Source organism: Petaurus breviceps, unplaced genomic scaffold (assembly GCF_028583685.1).
Source record: "Petaurus breviceps papuanus isolate PSGF00001 unplaced genomic scaffold, PetGlider_PUasm1.0 428, whole genome shotgun sequence".
Taxonomy (NCBI): domain Eukaryota; kingdom Metazoa; phylum Chordata; class Mammalia; order Diprotodontia; family Petauridae; genus Petaurus; species Petaurus breviceps.
The window spans coordinates 2101551-2123086 of NW_027186331.1; the positions used below are offsets into that span (position 1 = coordinate 2101551).

Here is a 21536-nt window from a genome sequence, read left to right on the forward strand (position 1 = left end):
ATCTGAGAGGCAGGGGCAAAGGAAAAGCTCCCTTCCCCTACATCTCTCCCAGAAAGGTGCCCTCCTAAGCCTGTGCCACCCACAGGGGGGGTGCCATGTGCTGCCTGAGGCAGGGTCACTGGTGCCACTGGGGAAGCCCCAGGTGATGAAGAGAGAGATTGTTGCCTAGGGCAGAGAAGATAAGACTAGATGGGCAGAGAGATGGGAGAACCAGCTAAGTTACCAGGGAAGTTAACAGCGTGCATTGCAGGGGCATTTCTACCCAAGGGGTGAAACCTTGAGGGAATTAATTCTCTGTCCAACAAGTGGCTGCTGCTTTCTGGCAGAGAGCGCCCATGGTGTGAGTAATCCAGGTCTGCCCCCCAAATCCCACCCCACCCCCACATGCATACCTAAACAACTTCTCCCCACCATTCCTTCACTCTCCTGGGATCTCCCAAAGCTAGCTTACTGCCCTCTGCTCACAGGCACCTTTTATTCTGAAGACTTATCTGCCTTGTTCTGGTTGGCACTGTGGCCCTGACGCCTTGGGCAGCCCTGCCAAGTCCCAGGACCGTTAGGTTAGCAGGGTTACACACAGGAGTGGGTGCCAGCTAGAGCATTTCAGAGAACCCAGAACGAGGCAGGGACCATCGGGGCATGGAGAGCCCGTATGGAGCCCCCTACCCAAGGAGGCCCAGCAAGCCCATTAAGTGACTGAAGCCAAGTACAAGATATGAAAGCACACTGAAAACTCCCCTTCTGTGATCTGGAAGTGATCTGGAAGCCTCGAGCTGGATATCTGGGAACAGACTGTTGTCAATTTAACACATCCTTTGGAGGAAGCCACACACTGGTGAATACCTGATCTCCTCAGCAGATGTGTCAGGTGACTTCTCCTAATGATGAGAAGTTAACTGGTACTAAATATAGAAATCGCACCCACAAGTAGACACAGCTACTGAATTTTCATCTTCCACGCTGCTGTCCGGCTTTGACAATCCGTCAGGACTTTTCCGAGAGGACCTTTCCTCATACCTGGCCACGCAGGTGGAGGAAAGCCAGGAGAGAGTGCTAGGAAATCCAGCCAGGTGGGAAAGCTTCCTCGACAGATCTGGCCATTGTGTCACCGCTGGGGGAGTCAGTGGGCTTGGGGGAGGCAATTTCAACATTGGCCCACAGGAATTCGATGGAGGCGACAGAGGAAAGAGTCAGAGGCCCTGGCTTAAAAGTCCTCTTCTGACACTTTGTGTGACCTTGAACAAGCCTCTTCTTTTCCTGGGGCCTCGGTTTCCTCCTCTGTAACTTGAGAGGGTTGGTGTTGACAGCTTCCGAAGTCCCTTCTGGCTCCAAATCTATGATCTATATAATATCACAGGTCCTTGGATGTTGAAATAAGGACAGCGGGGGACCAGGTGGGTTTGAGGCAGGACAGCAGGGACCAGGTGGGTTTGAGGCAGCCGGCTTTTCCCCTCTTTCATGTTTTCAGAAATGTAATGCTACTTGTAGTTGGATAATAGTTTAATGAGTGAAGAGGTCTCTGTGCAGACCCCAGCAGGACAGGGGCTAGAGAAACATCCAAGGGGTATATCCCAATGGGACTTTCTGGGGAGGGCACCTCTGAACCTGTGTGTGATGGGAGAGTTGGGTACTGAAGCCACACCTTCGCAAAATGGTCCTTCTGCTGGGCCCAAGATGGATGGAGCCTTCTCTCTTGGGGGGTGCTGCCTGGGGCGGGGGAATCCTGCTTCCTAGGGGAGGGAGCTCATGGGCTCACAGGGCCCTCAGAGGCCACCTCGTCTGACTCTCATTTAATAGATAAGGAAACTTGCCCAACATCACCCAGGTAGCATCGGAGAGAGGTGAACTCAGTTCCTGTGTCTCTGGAGCCAAGAATCTAAATTTTCTTTTGTCCTTAATTTTACTGTTGAGCCTAGGTAGACTGGAGTCTACAATCTCTAATCAGAGATCCGAGGAGAGGCCCTACTATCGGAGGAGGGCACCATGCTAGTATCACTGAAATGGGACCTCTCTGCCCCCCACCTTCAATCCATGCCAGTGTCTGTTATACCCCAAACGTGCTCTGATACCAGCAGCTATGCTGAACAAGGGCTGGGCCAGGAAGGCCAAGGATGCCTGGAGAGTGAGGCCGAGGCCCAGGACTGGAACATGGGAATGGGGTCAGGGGCTGCAACACAGGAAAGGGCACAGGGATGACCTCCTCCAGCCACCTCATGTTACACAGGAAGAAACTAGCTCCTAGAGTTGGTCACTTGAGAGATGGGGACAGAGGTGAAAGAATCACAGGATCTCCCAGCTGGAAGGGCCGTAAGAGAACACCGAGTCCAAGCCGAACCTTACTTTGGTGGAGATGGGGGTAGGTGTCAGGGGAATTCCTCATAATCTGACCTCAGACACTTCCTAGTCTGGGCAGGTCACTGCACCTGTTTGCCTCAATTTCCTCATCATAAAATGGGAATGATAATAGCACCCACCTTCCAAGGTTGTGAAGATGAAATGGAGAGGATTTATAAAGCACTCAGCACGGTGACTGGCACTCAGCATGGTGACCAGCACCCAGAAGGGGCTTCAAGAATGTTCTCTTTTTCCTGGGGGTTAGAACTAAAAGGTTCAACCTCCTCTCTCTCTGTCTCTGTCTGTTTCTGTCTTTCTGTCTCTCTGTGTCTCTCTCTTTCTCTGTTTCTGCCCATCTCTGTCTCTCTCTCTCTGTCCGTCTCTGTCTCTGCCTCTCTCTATCTCTGTTTCTGTCTCTCTGTCTCTGTCTCTATGTGTCTCCCTCTCTCTCTTTCTCTCTGTTTCTGCCCATCTCTGTCTCTCTATGTCTCTCTCTCTGTCTTTCTCTGTCTGTCTGTCTCTGTCTCTCTCATCAACATTCTCTCTTTGGCTAGTTGCCCCCACCTAAAGTCTGTGCTAGGATATACCCTAATTGTGTGTAAAAGGGTGATTAACTCCCATACAAGCACTCAAGGTAATAAAGATGTACCAGGTAGGACAGGCTTTATCTCCCCTGACAGGAAATGCAGAAAGATGCAAAGGACTCAAAGGAACTCATAAGCTGATGAAGAAAACACATAAAGCATCCAAATAGCCCATAAACATCTCCCAGGAAACAGTCATATTTTGTTGCTGCTGAACGAGCCATGGCACATCCCACTGGACCTGCGCTGTTCGAATCCTTGCTGTAGGAGTTTTCAGGGGAAGGCAGTGGCACATTCCTGCCCTGCTTCCCTGAGCCAGGGATTCCTTCATGGTTCCCAGAGCCTCAAGGGCCAAGTGAGGGATCCTCTTCTTTCTCCAGGAAGCACCTGATTCAGGAAATCTCCATTCTCTAGGAAGAAGGTCCCAGAACTCCCAGCCTCTGGGGCACCCCTTCAAGGGAGCCACAGCCCAGGAGAACAGCCCATCTCCAGAGAGAAGGGCAATTCTGGGAGCGCACAGCTAAGAGAAATCTCCAAACAGGAATGTGGGGCCAGGAACATCCATCATCTCTGAGTTCCTCTGTTGGGCAAATCATCTGCTTTTGCAGAAAATCTATCAGCACCTCCCTTTCTGGGCTGCAGAATCCATTGTCTGAGCTCTGACATCTGCTTAGAAAGCCATGGACAAACCCTGGTAACTCCTACAAGCTTCTGGCCCAGAGCCACCATTCCCAGCTCTTGCCAATTGGAACCCGTGTGGCATTAGGTGACTGAATAACGATGCCAGGGCCTCAGTTTCCCTTTTTTGCAAAAAGAGGGAACTAAACCAGATAAGGCCCCTTCTAGCTTCAGTAAGCCCTGATTCTGAGGTGCCTGCCCTGATGACCAGATTCCCCAAAGCCTGATTATTCAGGACCTACCTGCTGAGATTTCTAGTTTTGCTGGCCTAGCAACTGTTTAGGGTCATAAGAAATACTCTTACAGGGGCTGGCAGGGAATTAGGGATCATTTAGTCTAACCCCCCTCATTTTACAGAGGAGGAAGACTGGGGTTCAGAGAGGAAGGGCCTTGTTCAAGGTCAGGTTTCCCCGATAATACCCTGCCTCATAGCTGGACCAGTGCAGACAGCACAGAACTCATCTGAATCCTGCCTCAGACCCTTGACTAGTGGGGTGACCCCGGGTAGTTCACTTAACCACTGGCTGACTGCCTCAGTTTCCCCATCTGTCAAATGGGTATAATTAATGGCACCTGCCTCACTGGGTTAGTAAGAGGCTCAAATATTTGTAAAGTGTTTTGCAAACCTGAAAACACCATTGAAATGCCACGATCTGCCAGTATGCTAGTGGCTGGCACACAGTAAATACATAATTAATGCTCCATTGTTCCTTTGTACATGGGGCTGCCAGGATTGGATCACGTCTTCTTTACAGAGTTCAAACCTTACTACTGTCTCTGATCCCCATTCTACAGCTAACTGGAAAAGGCACCAAGAGACACAGTTTGGTGGTCTACAGGCCCCTGGGACTCCTGGGGGCCTTTCTTCACAAGGGGCAATTCTAGGCAGAAGTTTTGTATGGTTCTTCTCCCACAATCCACAATCCAATTCAATATATTCGCTGCTGACTAAATGCAAGACTACACCGCTCCAGAGATACAAAGCCCAAAGTCTCAACAGTCTCTGTTCTTGAGGACCTAACACTGTTGTCTCAAGCAAGGGGTGCTCAGGTAAAGCAGTGCCAGCCAATGTGAGGGGGGCAAGTGCTAAGAACAGGGGCCTGGGGGGCTGGCTTCTCACAGGAGGCAGCACTGGGCTGGGACACGAAGAAGCTAGGGATTGGGAAGGAGGATATTTCAGGCATGGCGGACAACCTTGCAAAGGATGGAGAAGGACATAAAAGGTCAGTTCAGGGAAGGGCCAGTAGCTCAGTCTGGATAGGTGTAGGGTGTGCGTAGAGAAGATGTCAGAATAACCGAAGTACGCTCTAGTCTCCTCCCCAAAGAAGAACTCCAAACAGATCAAGAAAGCACACCAGGCCAAATCCTGATGGAAACCCAAGAGAAAGTCAAACAGGGAGTCATTTTCCCTGTCCAAGTTGGCAAAGGAGACTAATAGAGAAGGCTGTAGACCCTGGGGACAGGGCCTAGCTGGGAGTCCACCATGCACAGTCCTCCAGGTGACCAGGGAGAGGCTGTGTCTGTGGAAAAAGGAGATCCTTAATCCATACTGGTATATCCTCAGACCCATACTGGGGCACCTTGACCTTGTAAAGGATACTAGAACTGAATACCCAGTCCTAGCTGACGAGTTCAGGGCAGATCTGACCCAAGGGCGAAGGAGCAGCCAAGGCCCTGGGCAGTTTAAGGAGAGAAGAGTAAGCTCAGGAGCACGTAAAAACTTTGTGATTAGGACCCCAGGACTGAAGCGTCCACAAGAATAATTATGGTAGCAATCCCAGACCAAAGGGGAGCCTACAGTTCTGTCCCATTGAATCAGAAGAGCTCCCCAGCTGGTCCCTTGTAAATGAGTCCAGCATCAGTCCACTCTTATTCAGACCCAAACCCAGGTCAGGAATTTGCAGAGCTCAGACCAGGGGAATAGTGATCAGATTCTGCTCTGGATCAGACAGGTCCCCAGCCCTGTCCCTGAGAGCCTGCAGTAACAAAACACTCACTGCCCCAAGAAAGCAGCAGCAGGACCAGCCAAGACCTTCCCTCCAGAAGTGCATGAAACCCAGTGCTAACATCAAGTGCAGAGTCAGGAAGTAAGCTGGAAGAACGAGCAAACAAAAAGAATCCCACCAAGAAAAATTATTATGGAGACAGGGATTCTCAGGATACAAACTTAGAAAAGAATGGATGACTCCAAAACATCCAAATGAAAAACCTCAAAGAAAAACTCAGAATGGGCACAAATTCAACTAGAATTCCAGGAAGAAATAAAGCAAGAGTTGAAAAAAGAACTGAAAATGTTTTATAAGTGAAATGAGAATGCTTGAAGAAAAAACTAGAAAAGAAATTAGAGCTATGGAAGGAAGAATTAAGAGAATTCACGGCTTGGAACAAGAGGTACAAACTCTTGGCAAACTCCCTAAAAATTAGAATGGACCAAAGAGAATCCAACATATCCATAAGGAAACAGTAAATATTAAAACAAAATCAAAAGAAAGATGTAGCTACTCTGATCAAGACAATAACTCAGAGCAATTCCAAAGAACTCAGGATAAAAAAATGCTTTCCATCTCCAGAGAGAGGACATTTCAATTCTGAGTGCAGATTGAGGCCTACTGTTTTTCACTTTCTTTATGTTACTTGTTTTTGTATATATTTTCCTTTGCAATGGGGCTAAGAAGGAAATATGTTTTTTATGACTTCACATGTATAATTGATATCATATTGCTTACCTGTTCTAGCAGTGGGGGAGAGCTGGGAAGAAAAGAATTTAGAACTCAAAAATTATAAATTAAAAAAACTTTAATTTTTTTAAAAAATTAAAAAAAATAAAAAATTTAAAAATGAATTTAAAAATGTAAAAAACATTTAATGAAATTATATATATATATGTACATATATACCACACACACACACACACACTTACATTTATATTTCAGAAAAACAAACTCAAAAGACAGAAAAAATTAGAAGAAAATATAACCTTGCAAAAACGACTGACCTGAAAATACATTTCAGGGAGAAATTTTTTTTTTAAGAATCATTAGAGTAGGGGCAGCTAAGTGGCATAGTAAATGAAGCACCATTCCTAGAGTCATGAGGACCTGAGTTCAAATTTGACCTCAGACACTTGATACTTCCTAGTTGTGTGACCCTGGGCAAATAATTTAACCCCAATTACCCCACCAAAAAATTCATTAGACTGCTTGAATGCTATAACAAAAAAAGAGCCTAGAAATCATATTTCAAGACATCTTAAAAGAAAACTGCTCAGATCTTTTAGACCTAGAAGGCAAATAGAAAATAGAAAGAGTCTACTGCTCACCTTCTGAAAGAAACCCCAGTGTGTGTAGGGGAGTAATATAATTGTGAAGGACATCAGTGTGCAATGGCAAGCCCCACCAATCAATATCTTCTCTGAAGGGTGTCAGTTGCAGGTAAATAAACCCATTTCCTAATCATCCCCTCACTCCTGAAAAAAGGCTTCATGAAATAATGAAGCTTTCTGGGCCTTCCCCAAACTCCCTGAGTTGACTCCAGCAACTGGGCTGGACCAGACAAGATGTTTCTTGGGCACAGGCCCCTGGGCAAGATTACCCAGACCTTGAATGGTGACACCAGAAGGCCAGAGGGTGGGTGGGTTTATTAGAGGCACTGCAGTATTCTACTTTGCTCTATGAGCCAACATTATGACTTTCAGCATCAGGGAGGTCATCACCACAGCAATAATGTCCCCAAAGTGGAAAACATGATTAAATCTTTATTCTACAACCCAATAAACTGAAAACAAGGAGACTGGCCGTCAGGGTCTCTTTTACCACTTTCCCTGATGGGCTATTTGGCATTTTTTATGTTACGCCAAGAAAACCCAAGGATATTTTCTTTGGGCCCCAACCTTAGCCTCTAAGAGCGACTGTCGGCACTGGCTGGTTCTCATAGCATTTTTCAGGCTTTGCTCATGATGTGACCTTGGCCTCTGAGAGCAATCATCAGCACCTGCTGACACTCACAGCATTTTTCAGGCTACAGTGGAGAAGGATAAAGCCTTTCACCAGGCCCTGACCTTGGCCTCCCCTCAATGGCCACTGAGACGTATCAATGAATCAGCTCGAAGGAGACAACAACAATGTTGAAAAGGCAGGAGTCACGTTGCACGGTGATACTCAGGGCATACTCGGTATCTCGGGGCTGCATTTTTCTGGCCTGTTGAAAGCCTTCTTTATCCGCACCCCCGGCAGCCCCGGGCTGACTCACCCTTGTCTACATCTGAGTTCTCCCGCACTGCTGCAGACCGATGCCTTGGCTCCTGTCTGGGACCACAAGAAGGTGCCCAGCAGTCCCTGCCCATTGTCCGTCACCACCCTGGCCCGCAGCCTCAGCCACCAGATTCAACATGAACTAGAAATCACTGACTATGCCCAAGGCACTTACGTTCTACCAGAGGACGAGGTGGGCGACACAACACCCACCGAGAAGTACGAGACCATTTGAGGGAGATGGCTCTGACCCTTCAAAGGGGGAATCAGGAGAGGCTTCCAGGGGCACTAAGCTGAGCCTTGAAGGGAGCCGGGGATTCTAAGAGGCAGAGAAAGGAAACAAGCATTTATTAGGCACCTACTATGTGCTAAGAACTTTACAAATATGTCGTCATCGGGTTCTCACAACAACCTCAGAGGTGGGTGCTGACATTTTACAGCTGAGGTAACTGAGGCAGAGAGAGGTTAAATGAGTTCCCTAGTCAATGTCTGAGGCGGGATTGGAACTCAGGTTTTTCCCAACTCCAGGACCAGAGCTCTGTCTACTGTGTTACACTGGCTGCCTCCAGGGCTAGAACTTCCCATGGAGGGCTACCTCCATTTTATTGTCTCTTGCTTGTTTGTATATAATTGTTTTCATGTTGTCTCCCCCATTAGACTGTGAGCCTCTTGAGGCAGGGCCTGTCTTTTACCTTTGTTTGTATTTCCAGTTCTTAGCCCAGTGCATGGTATACAGTAGGTGCTTAATAAGTGCTTGTTGCCTTGACTTGACTAACACCTAAAAAAGGGATGGTCTTTTCCTTACCAGACCTCTCCTCCCTCCCTCCCTCCTTTCCTGCCAACCCTACCTTGGGTGGCCCAAACTGATTTTGCTTCTGACTCCAGGCTGCCTGGGGTATTTTATGGAAACTCATTCTCTGACCTGAGGGTGTCCACCGTATGATTTTCTCCAGATCTCCCAGCCTCCCACGAGGCTCGTTTCCTTCTGCTTTTGATCCTGGAGGGTCTAAGCTTCCTAAGGGGCACATGGTGTTAGAAAGGCCTATGACGAATCTCAGGTGATGACCACCCTCTGCCCTGGACAGGTCACTCCTACACTCAGTTCTGAGCCTTCCATCCAGCCAAAGCAGAGCAGCCGGGGCAGGGTGACCAGATCAATTCATCAGCAAGTACTGACTAAGGTCCTACTGGGCGCGGGCACTGTGCAAGGAACTAGGGACGTAAAACTAAGAATAATAGCATTTACAAGTCCCAACTTATTTCCTCCTCACAGTATTGGGAGGTAGGGGTTACTATGGTGTCCATTTTACAGATAAGGAAACTTGAGGTAGAAATAAGTAAGTGGTGTCTTTTTGTGTGACTAAGGAGTGAATGCTGTATAACTCTTCCATCCTAAGGGAAGTTGTGATGTATGAAAAGGGGAAAAGAAGAAGGGGTTAAGTTAAGTGACTTTCCCAGAGCCACCCAAATAGCAGGTAAGCGTCTAAAGTCACATTTGAATTCGGATCTTCCGGCTTCCAGGTCTCATGGTCTGTCCTCTAGCTGCCTCTGACCAGAAGGAAACAGTCTCTATCAGGGGTGGGGACCCACGGCCTCCCACCCCTGTTCTATTCCATATGGAGAGCAAGGTTTTAAGATTGTAGCCACACAAAGAATGGCTGAAGGAACTGGGAATGTTGAGTCTAGCGAAGAGAAGACTTGAACGGAGATATCTGAAGGGCTGTTCCATATGAGAAGGATTCGGATCCGGAAAAATTGGGACCAATGGGTAGAAGTTTCAAGGAGACAGATTTGACCTATAGGAAGAAATGACGAGAGCTGCACAAGAATAGTGGGTCCCTTGAGAGTCATTGGGAGTGCTCGAGTAGAGGCTAGATCCCCACCTGTCAGGGGTGCTCGAGAAGGGAGGGCTGCCTTGGCTGAACTAAAGCCCAGGCCTAATTCCTACATCAGCTGCTTCCATACACGTTGGTTCTCTCTTCACTGCTACAAAATTTTAGCTTCATGAGTTTCTATGGCCAAAAAAATCCTCCCCAGTTCGTCAATGCCTGGTGATGAGCCCCTCCAGCCTGAGCTGGGCTTGGCTTGAAACTGCAGGCACTTAATCCACCTCTAGATCTGACCATCTCACCTCCCCCTCCATCCATCTCAATAACCTCCCCTGGCTCCCTATTACCTCCAAGATCAAATGGAAAGCCCTTTGTCTGGCTCTGAAAGGCCTTTACGACATGGCCCCTTCCCACCTTTCCATCCTGTCACACTTTACTCCGCCCCTCCTCCCCCCACTCTTTGATCCAGTGACACTGGTCTCCTGGCTCTTTCTCTAAGAAGTTCCATCGCTCACCTGTAGACATTTTCCTTGGCTATCCCCTACTCTGGGGAGCTTCAGACCACAGCCAGGGTGGCCTATGCTGGTGAACACGGAGATGGCAGACTCAACCACCAATGACATCTGACCATAGAGATGCCCCAAGCCAAGCCAAAAGACAAAGATGAACACCTAGTGGGCCCAGGGCCCAGAGGCAGCCTGCCACGGGTGAGCAGAAGACAGGACTTCCAGGCAAAAGGCGAGATTCGAATTCACGTGCCATGACACACTGCCTGAGGGGCCTGGGCAGGTGACAGCTTCTCAGAGCCCCCATGAACCCCCCTCTAAGCCGCCAAACAATCGTTCACCTGAATCTGGTGGGGGGGTGTTCCACAGGGAAGGTTTCTAACCTCGTGAAATCACGGCACCAGACAAAAAAGATGTGGGGTATGGAGCTAAAACAACAAAAAAAAAAACCCAGAAAATCATGCCTGCCCTCACGAAGCTTCCCCTCATCCAGAGGGACACAGTGTGTGAAGAGCCAGGCACGCGAATGCTAACTTGAGGAGGAGGTTGAGAGTACCGCTAACCATGAGGACGGGGAAGAACATTCAAGCCACATCCCGCCACCATCCTCCTTGATGGGGGCATCCTTATTGGGCGTTTCAGCTTCTCTATCTGCCCTTGAATACTGACCTGGAAGGAATCTGAGAGATCATCCACTCCCACCCCTCACTTTACAAATGGGGAAACTGAGGGCAAGTTAAATGACTTGGACAAGGTCACACAACCAGTCATTGGCAGAGGCAAGTTCTGAGTCCGCATTCTCTGCTTCTCCATCCAAGGTTCTCACCCCTATACCAAGCTGTCTCTTTTGATCAGGTCACACGGCAGGGCCAAGATTCAAGCCTAGGTCCCTTGGCTTCATGGAGCCACTGGGTCAGCGATTCACAGGGAAAGGAACATGACACCATCCCCCGGGAGGGAGACTCAACATTCCCGGCATTCACCCACACTGTTTGTTTTGGGAGGATTCAGTACAAAATGAGGTGGCGGCCTCCTGGAATGCCTCCCTCCCACCACCCCCTTACAGAACCCCTAGTTCCCTTCGAAGCTCGTGCCCAGGCAGCCCTTTCTGTAAACAACGCCCTCAAGGACCAGCATCCTCCCTCCTGAAACGCTTCCGTCTACACATTCCACCGTGCGCCATGATTTATGTTGTATTCTCCCAACAGAACTGAAACCTCCTGAGGGAAGGCCCTGCTTCCTTGTCTCTTCACATCCCCAAGGACTCTAACACTCTAAACAGAGGAGGCATTTCACAGATATTTCTCAGGATGAACTGCATCCATTCAAAGTATTTGGCTAGTGAAGGCCCCAGTGCAGAGGTGGGGAATCTGCAGCCTTCAGACCACATGTGGCCTTCTGGGTCCTTAAGTGTGGGCTTTTGACCAAATCCAAATTTTACAGAACCCCCTTAAGTGTGGCCTTTGGATCGAATACATTTGGATTTGGTCAAAAGGCTGCACTCCAGGGCCTAGAGGCCACATGTGGCCTGAAGGCCGCAGGTTTCCCACTCCTGCCTAGTTATAACAGAGTCTCTCCAGACCATGGGACCCTGCCCCAGACAATATTACGAGGCTCTAAGCACCACTTCTACCAACATTTCCCCCAAACCATCTATCTCAGGATGACTACACCCTCCAGCTTTCAATTATGGAAAGTGAATTTTCCCCAAACACTTTAAACTGGATTTATCTACATTCCCCCCTATATGTTCCCCACTAAGATACACAGTAAGCATCTGGAGCCCAGGGCCTGTGTGAGGTAAGGCCACCCTCACCCTTGACCCATCTTGAGCCTGCATCCCCTGGCTCTGACCCTCAAATTGTGGCTGACACCCCCAGACCCCACTCCCAGCCCGAGCAGCCAAGGGGGCTGGCTCCACATCCCAGTGCCCAGTGGGCTTTCTCAGGCTGGAGGAAGCAGCTCGTCCCCAGCCTGCAGCCCCGTCCCATCCTTCCCTGGGTCAGAGAGGGCTTGTTTACTCCTGGAGTTGGAACAGTAAGGACCCCAGGCGCTCACTGCAGCGCTCCCGGTAGCACAGACTAATGAGTTCCAGGGGAGCTGTTGTCTGGAGCCCTGGGCAGCTGAGGAGGGGCGAGAATGGCTGTGGTGTCCAGGGCCAGGAGCCACAGGAAGGGAGGGGCCGAGCTGGACCGGGCCCATGCTGGCTAATTAACCAGAGGCACACAATACCTTTCCCAATTTACTTTCCCCTCCGAGGGGATGTTGGAGAATCAATGATTTCCCTCCGCTGGCCTTCAATCCACGGAACTTTGGCTGGTCAATAGAAGGCTCTGTCAAAGAAGAGGGAGAGGGGAAAAACCACATTCAGTCAGGAAAAGGGAAGCAGACATGTTTACTTAAGGGAAGAAATCTGTAGGAGAAAAGAAACCACACGCTCAGAAAGCAGCCTTGTCTCATCCGTCCAGGAATCAGTCCTGAAGCCCAGAGAAAGTAAATCATTTTGGTATTTGCAGACAGACAAAGGCCTGGAGGGTCAGGGCTGGGGCAGGGGAGTAGTGGGGAGAATGTCAGGGCTGGGAGGAGCCTTAGAACAGGGAGTGTCAGAGCTGGGAGGTCCTTAGAACAGGGGATGTCAGAGCTGGGAGGTCCTTAGAACAGGGGATGTCAGAGCTGGGAGGTCCTTAGAACAGGGGATGTCAGAGCTGGGAGGTCCTTAGAACAGGGGATGTGGGAGGGGGCCTTTAAAATCATTGAGCCCAGCACCTCTCAAACTTTTTGGTTTCAGGACCCTTTATATTCTTAAAAATTATTGATGATCCCACAGAACTTTTTTTTATATGAGTTATTTCTATTAATATTCAATGTATAAGAAAATAACAGATAAAATTTAAAATCTGTATTTTATTCATTCCTTTTAGAACAACCAGGACCCATTACATATTCACATGTATAACAAATTTTATGAAAAAATAACTACATTTTCCAACACACACAATAAATTAGTGCAAAGAGAAGTACTGATTGGAATATTTTTGCAAACCTCTCTAATGTCTGTTTAAGAGAAAGCAGCCAGCCGGGCTCTCCTATCTGCTCCTGCTTCTTCAATCTGTTACAATCTATTGTTCTGATTGAACTGTGTGTAGAAAATCCAGCCTCGCGCATGCACACACACACACACACACACACACACACACACACACACCCCACACTACACTACACACACACCCCACACCACATACACGTAAGCTAGAAAAGGGAGGAGTGTCTTAGTAGGCAAATAATACCTTACTATTATTATGAAAGCAGTTTTGATCTCTCAGTCCGTCTAACGAGGGTCTCAGGGACCCCGAGGCCTTCAGACCAACCTCGGAGAAGCCCTGCTCTATTCTGATCCCCTCTTTTGATGGAGGGTGACCCCAAGACTAGAACCCTGGCCTCCAGGGCTCTTTCCACCAAATTCTTCAGATCTCAAAATCCAGGGGCTGAACCAACCATAGGGGAAAGTAGATTAACCAGGCTGTGACCAGACAGAACTGGTCACTGGATGTCAGGCTGAGCAGGCCTCCCTCCGTCTGAACTGGGGAACGCCATCCTCGGCCAGCTCTCCAAGCTGCCGCAAACACTAGCCTGGCCCGTGCAATCAGCCCTAGAGGACAGGGGCTCTCCATTCTTTTCCCAGGTACAGCCGTGGAGATTTCAGGCAACGCAAAGAAGAAACCACTGGATGTTTGTCCAGCCGGTGAAGAAATCTCTCTACCTTTTCATCCTATGCATAGAACTCAAGGCTTTGGACACACCGGGTACTGTCAACAAGCACTGATTAAACACCTACTGTGTACTGGGCACTATGCTAAACTCTTGGGATGGAAAGGAAGGCAAAGCCAGGGTTGCTGCCCTCAAGGAGCTCAGATCCTAATGGGGGCACCAGACTGGGATAGAGCAGGGAAGGAAACATGGGGAGCAGGAGGAAATTCGATAAAAGAATAAGGAAGAAGAACAGACCATGGGCCAGTGGGAGCCCGTCCTCTGGCTACTCCCAGCCAACCCACAAGCATTTAGTAGGGGCCAGTGGTTGGCCTGGTAGTGAAGATCACAGTCCCTCCGTCCCTGCCAGCCTGGCTCCAAGGATCACTCCACATCCTAGAGGGAGAAGGGCCAGGGAGCCGGTCTGGGCCAGGCCCCTTACTTTCTGAATGCGTTCCCTCCCAGCCCACCTCTCTAATACCTCCTCCTTCACGTCTGAGTCCAAGCAGCCCCTCCAACATCAGCCTCTCAGGATCCCCCCAGTCACCCTACCCATCTGCTAATCACCCAATTCATGTACATTTATTTTCATTCTCCTTCTGCTTCAACAGCCCATTACATAGATATGTATCTTAACTGTTTCTCCTGTGGGAGGTAATGAGTCGGGATTGTTTCATTCACTTTCTTTGTATTCCCAGAGCCTAGGACAGGACCAGACTCATAGTAGGTGCTGAATATGATGGAGTGATTTGGGTAAGCCACTCCTCTCCACACCATAGTTCCTTCCTCTGTAAAATGGACATAAAACACACCTTCTTCGTTCCAGAGCTGGTACAAGGAAGGCACCCGAGGATAGGAACTGGTCTTGTGATTTTATTGCTATAGGGAATTCCCAGGTAAGCAAATTCCATCCACCACCACACATAAGCACCTTCCTTCTCTGCAACTTACAGGCTTGTAGAGCTGCCTGGTGGCACAGAGAGGTTATGGGATTGACTGCCATACCATAGAAAAATGGGAGCGGGTCCTGACTAGGGATTCATCACAAACAGGGTAAGTGGGAGCCTTGATCCCCACCTACTATGTGCCGGGACCTGTGTGCTATGTGTCGGGCATACAAAGTACCCCTCCCCTAAGATGGGTAAGCGCTAAATGCAAAAGCACTTTGGAAATGCTACCACTGTAAGGATGTGGAGAACCAAATCTAAGAGGTCACTCACATGGGAAGTCCCAGGGCGTAAAGTACTTTCACTGGTGCAGACCATCACTTTGTCTTAGGGAGTTGTCTAGGGTGCTAACAGGAAGAATAATCTGCTCATTGCTACCCAGCTAGAAACGTCAGATTTCCTGATTCCGAGGCAGCTTTCTAACCATTAGACTTCACTGCCTCTCATGAGGAATTATCATCACCTACATCATCCATCCATCCGCCCATCCAATCACCTGTCTACTCCATGTAGCCATTCACTTCTCTATTTATTCATCCATCTCTCCATCCATCTGCCCACCCAGCCAGTCATCCCCACAACCAATCATCCATCCATCCACCCATGCCATCCCCACCCACCATCACCCATGAATTCATCCATAGGACTTAAAGAGTTAAGGAAAGTTAAGGAAGATGGTGTATGACCAAGTGAAGGGCTGTGGGATTTGGACCAAAGGAAAGAATCACTGGGCCACAGAATGAAGACCTGTGAGGGACCTGTGTGGCCACAAAGCCCAATTCCTTCACTGTACAGAGTGGGAAACTAAGGGCCTGAGAGGGGAAGCAAGGGGGAACAATCCAACTAAATCCACTCTAATCGCCTCCCCTGTGCCCAGGCTCTGTGTCAGTGCCAGGGTTAGAAAAAAGGAAAACAAAACATGCCAGCCCTTACCGAGCTTGCATTTTCCTGGAGGTACAAGCCTAGAAAATCTGCAGGAAGACAGAGGGACATGTATCTGGGGGGCTTCGCAGAGACTGCTCACGGATCTCTGACGTGGTAGGCTCTTCCCCCTCCACCATGCACACGAGCCTACAGTCTTCCCAAAAGGACAGATAGAGTGGTGTGGGACGCATGCCAAAGGCCCAGGAAAGCTTCCCGGCCATCGCTCCAAATGGCTTCTCTCTCCCTCCCCAGCAGAGACCTTGGTAGTGGAGACAGGTCTGTTCATCAACGGATGCCAGGGAGGAGCAGTTAGTGCCAGGAAACTGTACGCCAACATACTATGAGAGGAAGTAAAGAGTCCGGATACACGTGTGATGCCGACCACAGCCTGGCTTCTAAAGCGTCAGCCAACCAATGAGCCCAACATCTCACCAAGGGGGTCGTCATTCATCGATCAAACACACATCACCTAAGCAGCCTTCCGCCCCTGCCCCAGGAGTACCTCGAGGCTTGTGGGCCCCAGGTGTCCACAGTTTTCCCTTCAAAACCCACAGCGCTCATTTCTACAAGGGATTTGCACAGGTCTTTATGATTATCAGCTTACTCCACCTTCACAGTAATAACCCTGGGAACTGACCCTTATCATCCCAATTTTATGGATGAGGAAACTGAGGCAGACAGTGGCTTACCCAGGGTCACACAGCTAGTGATTTGGACAGGTTTCCCATACTGGGTCACCTAGCTGCCTAGGGTCTTCCCAGCCCATTAGCTAGGAAAATTCACACCCACCCAGATATAGGTGCTTCTGCCAGGCACAGGATAAATGTTTATCACCCCTACAGACATACCCCCTAGTGTGCATACACACACGCACATGTGAGCGCACACACACACACACACACACATACTACTACTTCCCCATCTAGATGCCAGCACATTCACATACCTCACATTGGCCATACCAGAGCTCACATAACAGAATGACTTCAGAGATGGCCTGGCCCAGCCTCTGCTTTTTAAATTTCAATCTGTCAGTCTCCCTTGCTTTGACATGGGTTCTATTTCCCAAGTCAAGCCTATATTTCTCCACCCTCCCTCTCCCAGAGAGCTGTCCTTTATAACAACGAGGGAAAAAGAGAAAAGAAAACCTCAGCCAGCATTTGTTTAAAATTCCTACTGTGTGTGAGGCACTGGGCTGCAGGTGCACATACTCATTTTTACATTTTTTATGCTTTTGGGAGGGCAGTTGGGATAAAGCGACTTGCCCAAGGTCACACAGCTAGTAAGTGTTAAATGTCTGAGGCCGGATTTGAACTTGGGTCCTTCTGACTTCAGGGCCGGTGCTCGGCACCACCTAGCCACCCCTTGGGTGCACACACTCTTAAGAAGCTACATTCTCCTCATGTTCCACAGCTCATTCAGCCGTGCCCCTTCTGCACCAGTCCCCTCTTTTTAAAGACAAAGGGACTAATGCTTAGAGAAGGTGAAGGGAGTTTATTATATCATCTCACAGGTTGGAGGCTGAGAACACAGCTAGTTTGCTTCCCTTATTTTTCAGATGGGCAAACTGCAGCCTAGAGAGGGGGTAAGTGACCTGTCCAAGGTCACCCATCCCAGAACTCTTGGGATCCTTCCCCTGCCACCTCAAGGACTCCAAGGTCTGGAGTCACCCTTCTACCAACCTGGATCTACAAGGAGCTGGCCTCCATACACAGAGGCTTCACTGCCCTGTCTGCGATAACAGCAAAAATCAAAGTGATTCCTGCTGTCCACTGGGGCTGCCAGTGGCTTTTATTTAGCTGGGAGAGTGGACTGAAAAATGTCTGCCGGAGAAAGGGGGGAAATGTAATTTAACTTTTATAACCTAACATAAAGGTTCCCCAGCCTCAATTAAACTGAAAGAGAGACTCGGTCACCTTTTGTCCAAATTCGGAGGAACTTTCCAGTATTACAGACCAATACTGAATGTCATTTACTTCCCTTGATGAATGGCTCACTGGCTGCCCAGTTCATTACAAATACCAAGGTGGGAGACTGGGAATCTGCAATTCTCCCCAGCTCAGAGGCCAGCCTCCTGCTTGCCCATGGTGGAAGGGCTCCACCTGATGGGACTGCCCAAGCCAGGATTTTATGGTGGATAATAAGTACAGCGTGTGGTTGAGGGTCACTCGATGAAAGGGGGATGGTGGGCGTGATGTGGCTGTGATTTGTTACGTACTGAGAACAGTGTAAGAAAATTGCCAGCCTAGTCACGTGCCAGAGTGAGGGATAGCTTGGGTGTTCTCCAGGTATCTCAATGTCAGGAGTCCCAGAGGAAGGCTATCAGCACAGTGGGTGGACCCCACACAGAAGGCTTACTGGCAGATCAGAGGCTCACAGATTTAAAGCTACAAGAGCTCTGATCAAGTCCAGCACCTTCATTTTGTGAATGAAGACACTGAGGCAAGGGTTTTCCAAGGTCACAAAGTTATTAAGTGCCTGAGGGAGGATTCCCACCCAGGTTTTCCCAATTCCACAGCCAGTCCATGCAGTGCTGAGTTTGGACATTTCTGTTAGCCACTAGGATTCACTGAAGCGAGTACCAATTTTAAAAAAGATCCAGGGGTCTGGGAGGATGTCAGACTCCATATTCATGGGATCACTGGTCTAGAGCTGGAAGGATCCTCAGGGCCCTTCATTTTACAGATGAGGAAACTGAGGCCCAGGCAACTTCAGTGATTGCCCAGGGGTCATATAGCTAATGTCAAAGGTAAGATTTGAATCCAAGGCCTTTGTCTTGAGCTAATTTTCTGCCTCAGACACTTACTTATTATCAGGATGATGTGACGCATCCTGAGGCTTCTTGACAGTCATCAGTCAGCCCCTATAGATGCCCTCCTCCCTGATTCTCTTGTGTTGGAACCAGAGTCATGATCAAATACACTGTGTCACTGTTCCTGGTTGGGCTTTGTCAGACTGCTCCCCTGCAGCCCCGCTCCCCATCCCTAACTCTACGGACCAAAGTCACCCACCACTCTCCTACAGGTATTGTTTGCCTCATTAGATGAGGCAGCTATCAGGTTCTGTGGATAGAACTGGGCCTCAGACACTCACTAGCTGAGTGACCCTGGGCAAAGCACTTCAGATCCCCTGCCAGCTCTAGAGCCAAGATCAGGTTACCTTATGACATGAATATCAGAGAAATGAAGTGACTTGCCCAAGGACTCGCAGTTGGGTCTGAGTGTTGGAGCCGGGCCTCAGTTCCTCCTGCGAGGGTTTATCCTAATTCCCCCAACCCCATCCCCCAGCTGAGACTGTGTCCATCCCCAGTAACTGCCATGTTGCCCGGGCAATGCTGTCCAAAGAATGAGCTCCCCTTGCCAACTTCCCCAAGCCCACATTGACCTTCTCCATGAAACTGAAAGCAGGTGGGAGACGGCCTTCAGTGGAGGGCACTGAGAAAGCAGCCATCCCCCAGCCTCCCCATCTTTGACGCCCTTGCCCTGGCTAGAGGCCAGAGGCTGGCCAAGGTGGAAGCCTAAGATGCCGGTGGCCAGGGCAGACCTCAGACAGTGAGATCCGTGAGGCTGCCTGCCCGGCACAAGGTTAATCACCTGTTCCAGACTGACGGGCACAGCCTGGCAATTAACCGTGACCCCGAGGCTGACAGGGCGGGGAGTGGCAACTCTGCCCACTCCACAGACATACCCTCTCAGAAAGCTATTTTGTATTGGGTCCATAGGGAGCCACAGGAGTTTATTGAGAAGGGGGTGGAATGGTTGGGTCTGAGCTTTAGGACAATCCCTTTGGTGGCTGAATGGAGACTGGATTGAGGTGGGCTGCCATGGTCCAGGAGTGAGGCGACCAAGGCCTGCGCCAGGTGGGTGGGGATCTTTATTTATTGTTTTGTTTTCACATCACCACTGTTCCCCACCCCCATAATTATTCCAGCCAGCATCTCTATAGTGATTTCAGGGCTTGCAATGCATTTTTCCTGCATCATCTTTGGTCTACAGCCTCTCATCTTAACACCCTTGGACACGGCGTCTGCCTTTCGGAATGGAAGCAGAGATTTCCTCTCTTTTTGCTTGTATTCTTACCTCCCCAGCACTCAGTGTGTGACTATGTGCCTGGCACATAGCAGGGCTTACTCAGTGCTTGTTGACCGACTGACTTGTCCTTACAACAACGCTGGAGGGCGGGTGCTGCCCCCATTTTACAGATGAAGGGACTGAGGCGAATCGATCATTCATCTAGAGTCCCACAACTTATTAGGTGTCTGAGTCAGGATTTGAACTCAGGTCTTCCTAAATCCAAGCCTGATGCTGTCTGCTTCAGTGAATAGACTGGGAGCTCTGTTGGAGTGGGCCATATCTTTTTGCCTTTCCTTGTATTCCCAGCACTTAGCACAGGGCCTGGCACATAGTAGGGGCTTAATTAAATGTTTATCAACTATCTGATTCACTAGCTGTCCCTTGTATATCAGATTTTTTTTTTAAGAAGGGGGAAAAAAACAAGAGAAGAAAACGCTCCACAAAGCAGCTTAACAGCCAGGCCCACACCAATATTTTTCCTGGGGTGTTGTTTAGTTGTGAGTCATGGAATACCAATCCCCAAGGGCCTGCCTGACAATGGAGAGGCCGCACATACACGGTGGGCGTGCCCAGACAGGGTAAGAGGTTAAAGGGTGTCCTCAGAGTAATGTGTAACCTCAAAAAGCACAGGGAGGATCCAGGCTCCAGTCCTGGGGCTCCAGGAGGCTCCTTTCCATATCAAGGGAAACTGAGGCTGGCCCCCAGCATAAGGACGGGGGACCTGGGAGCTGGGCACAGGAAGCCTGGGAGTGGGAGGCACAGACAGGCCAGACAAGGCCCCAAGCACTAACATCCCTGCAGGGTAAAGATCTGAGAAGGGGGTGAACATCTCACACTGAGGCCAGGGAAGGTCAGTCAGAGGAGATCCAGTCAGGAACATGGGGCTCTGGGCCAGCTATCAGGAAGATGCAGCTTGCCCCAAAGGGGGCCAAGCTCCTCTCCCCATGACTCCCCGGGAACAGACATTGAGGGCTGCCATGTTAGGACAAACCCAGCCAGGAGCAGCAGCCATCCCCGTTCGGGCTCCCTGGGTGGTCACTGCCTAGCCCACGAGCCCTCATACTTCTCACCCCTCTTTGGTGTGGCTGTGACAGCCATGCACTGATCTCCGGGGCTCTGGAGACCCCGAAAGGGCAGGAGGGCAGGGAAGGGGGTGAGAGGGTTCTCTGGGGGGGGGTCCAATTCTTAACAAACACAAATTGTACAAATCCCTACCCCCTCTGGCCCTCACCTGCTCCCAGGATGAATTCACATCTGGGCCAAGGCCAGGTGGCCAACGGGGGGTAAACAAGTCTGCAGGACTTCAGGCCAGGCCCTGTTCTGAGGCCCCTCTCCTGGGGAACCCCCTGCTAGGGATGAGGGGCCGTGATCACCTGGGGAAGCTCAGTTCTGACCTCTTGGAGAGAATCTGCAGGATGTGTCCCTGCTAGGCTCTGCCCTGGACATCCTGTGTCTGGGGAGGCCCCAGGGGGGGCATGGCACTGGGAGGCCCTGGCTTAGAAGGCGAGGAGCCAGTGACAGGCAGCAGAGAGAAGAAGCAAGCCAGGGACTATAAAGAATTCAGAAATTACCGTGTTTTTATTAAAAAAAAAAAAAACAAGAATTGAGGCCTGAAGGCCAGGAGGCAGAGGCCAGTTCTTCTGGGAGTCTGGCTAAGAACAGGA

The 21536-nt window shown here is 49.7% G+C and overlaps 1 protein-coding gene across 1 annotated transcript in view; it reads right to left on the minus strand.

Annotated features, from left to right (window-relative positions):
• ARVCF (ARVCF delta catenin family member) overlaps positions 1-21536 on the minus strand; it is a 339824-nt gene that overhangs the window by 117347 nt on the left and 200941 nt on the right. Inside the window, exon 4 of the mRNA XM_069100847.1 lies at positions 12414-12514. The gene's annotated coding sequence lies outside the window, so the exon portion shown is untranslated. The remainder of the gene's footprint in view (positions 1-12413; positions 12515-21536) is intronic.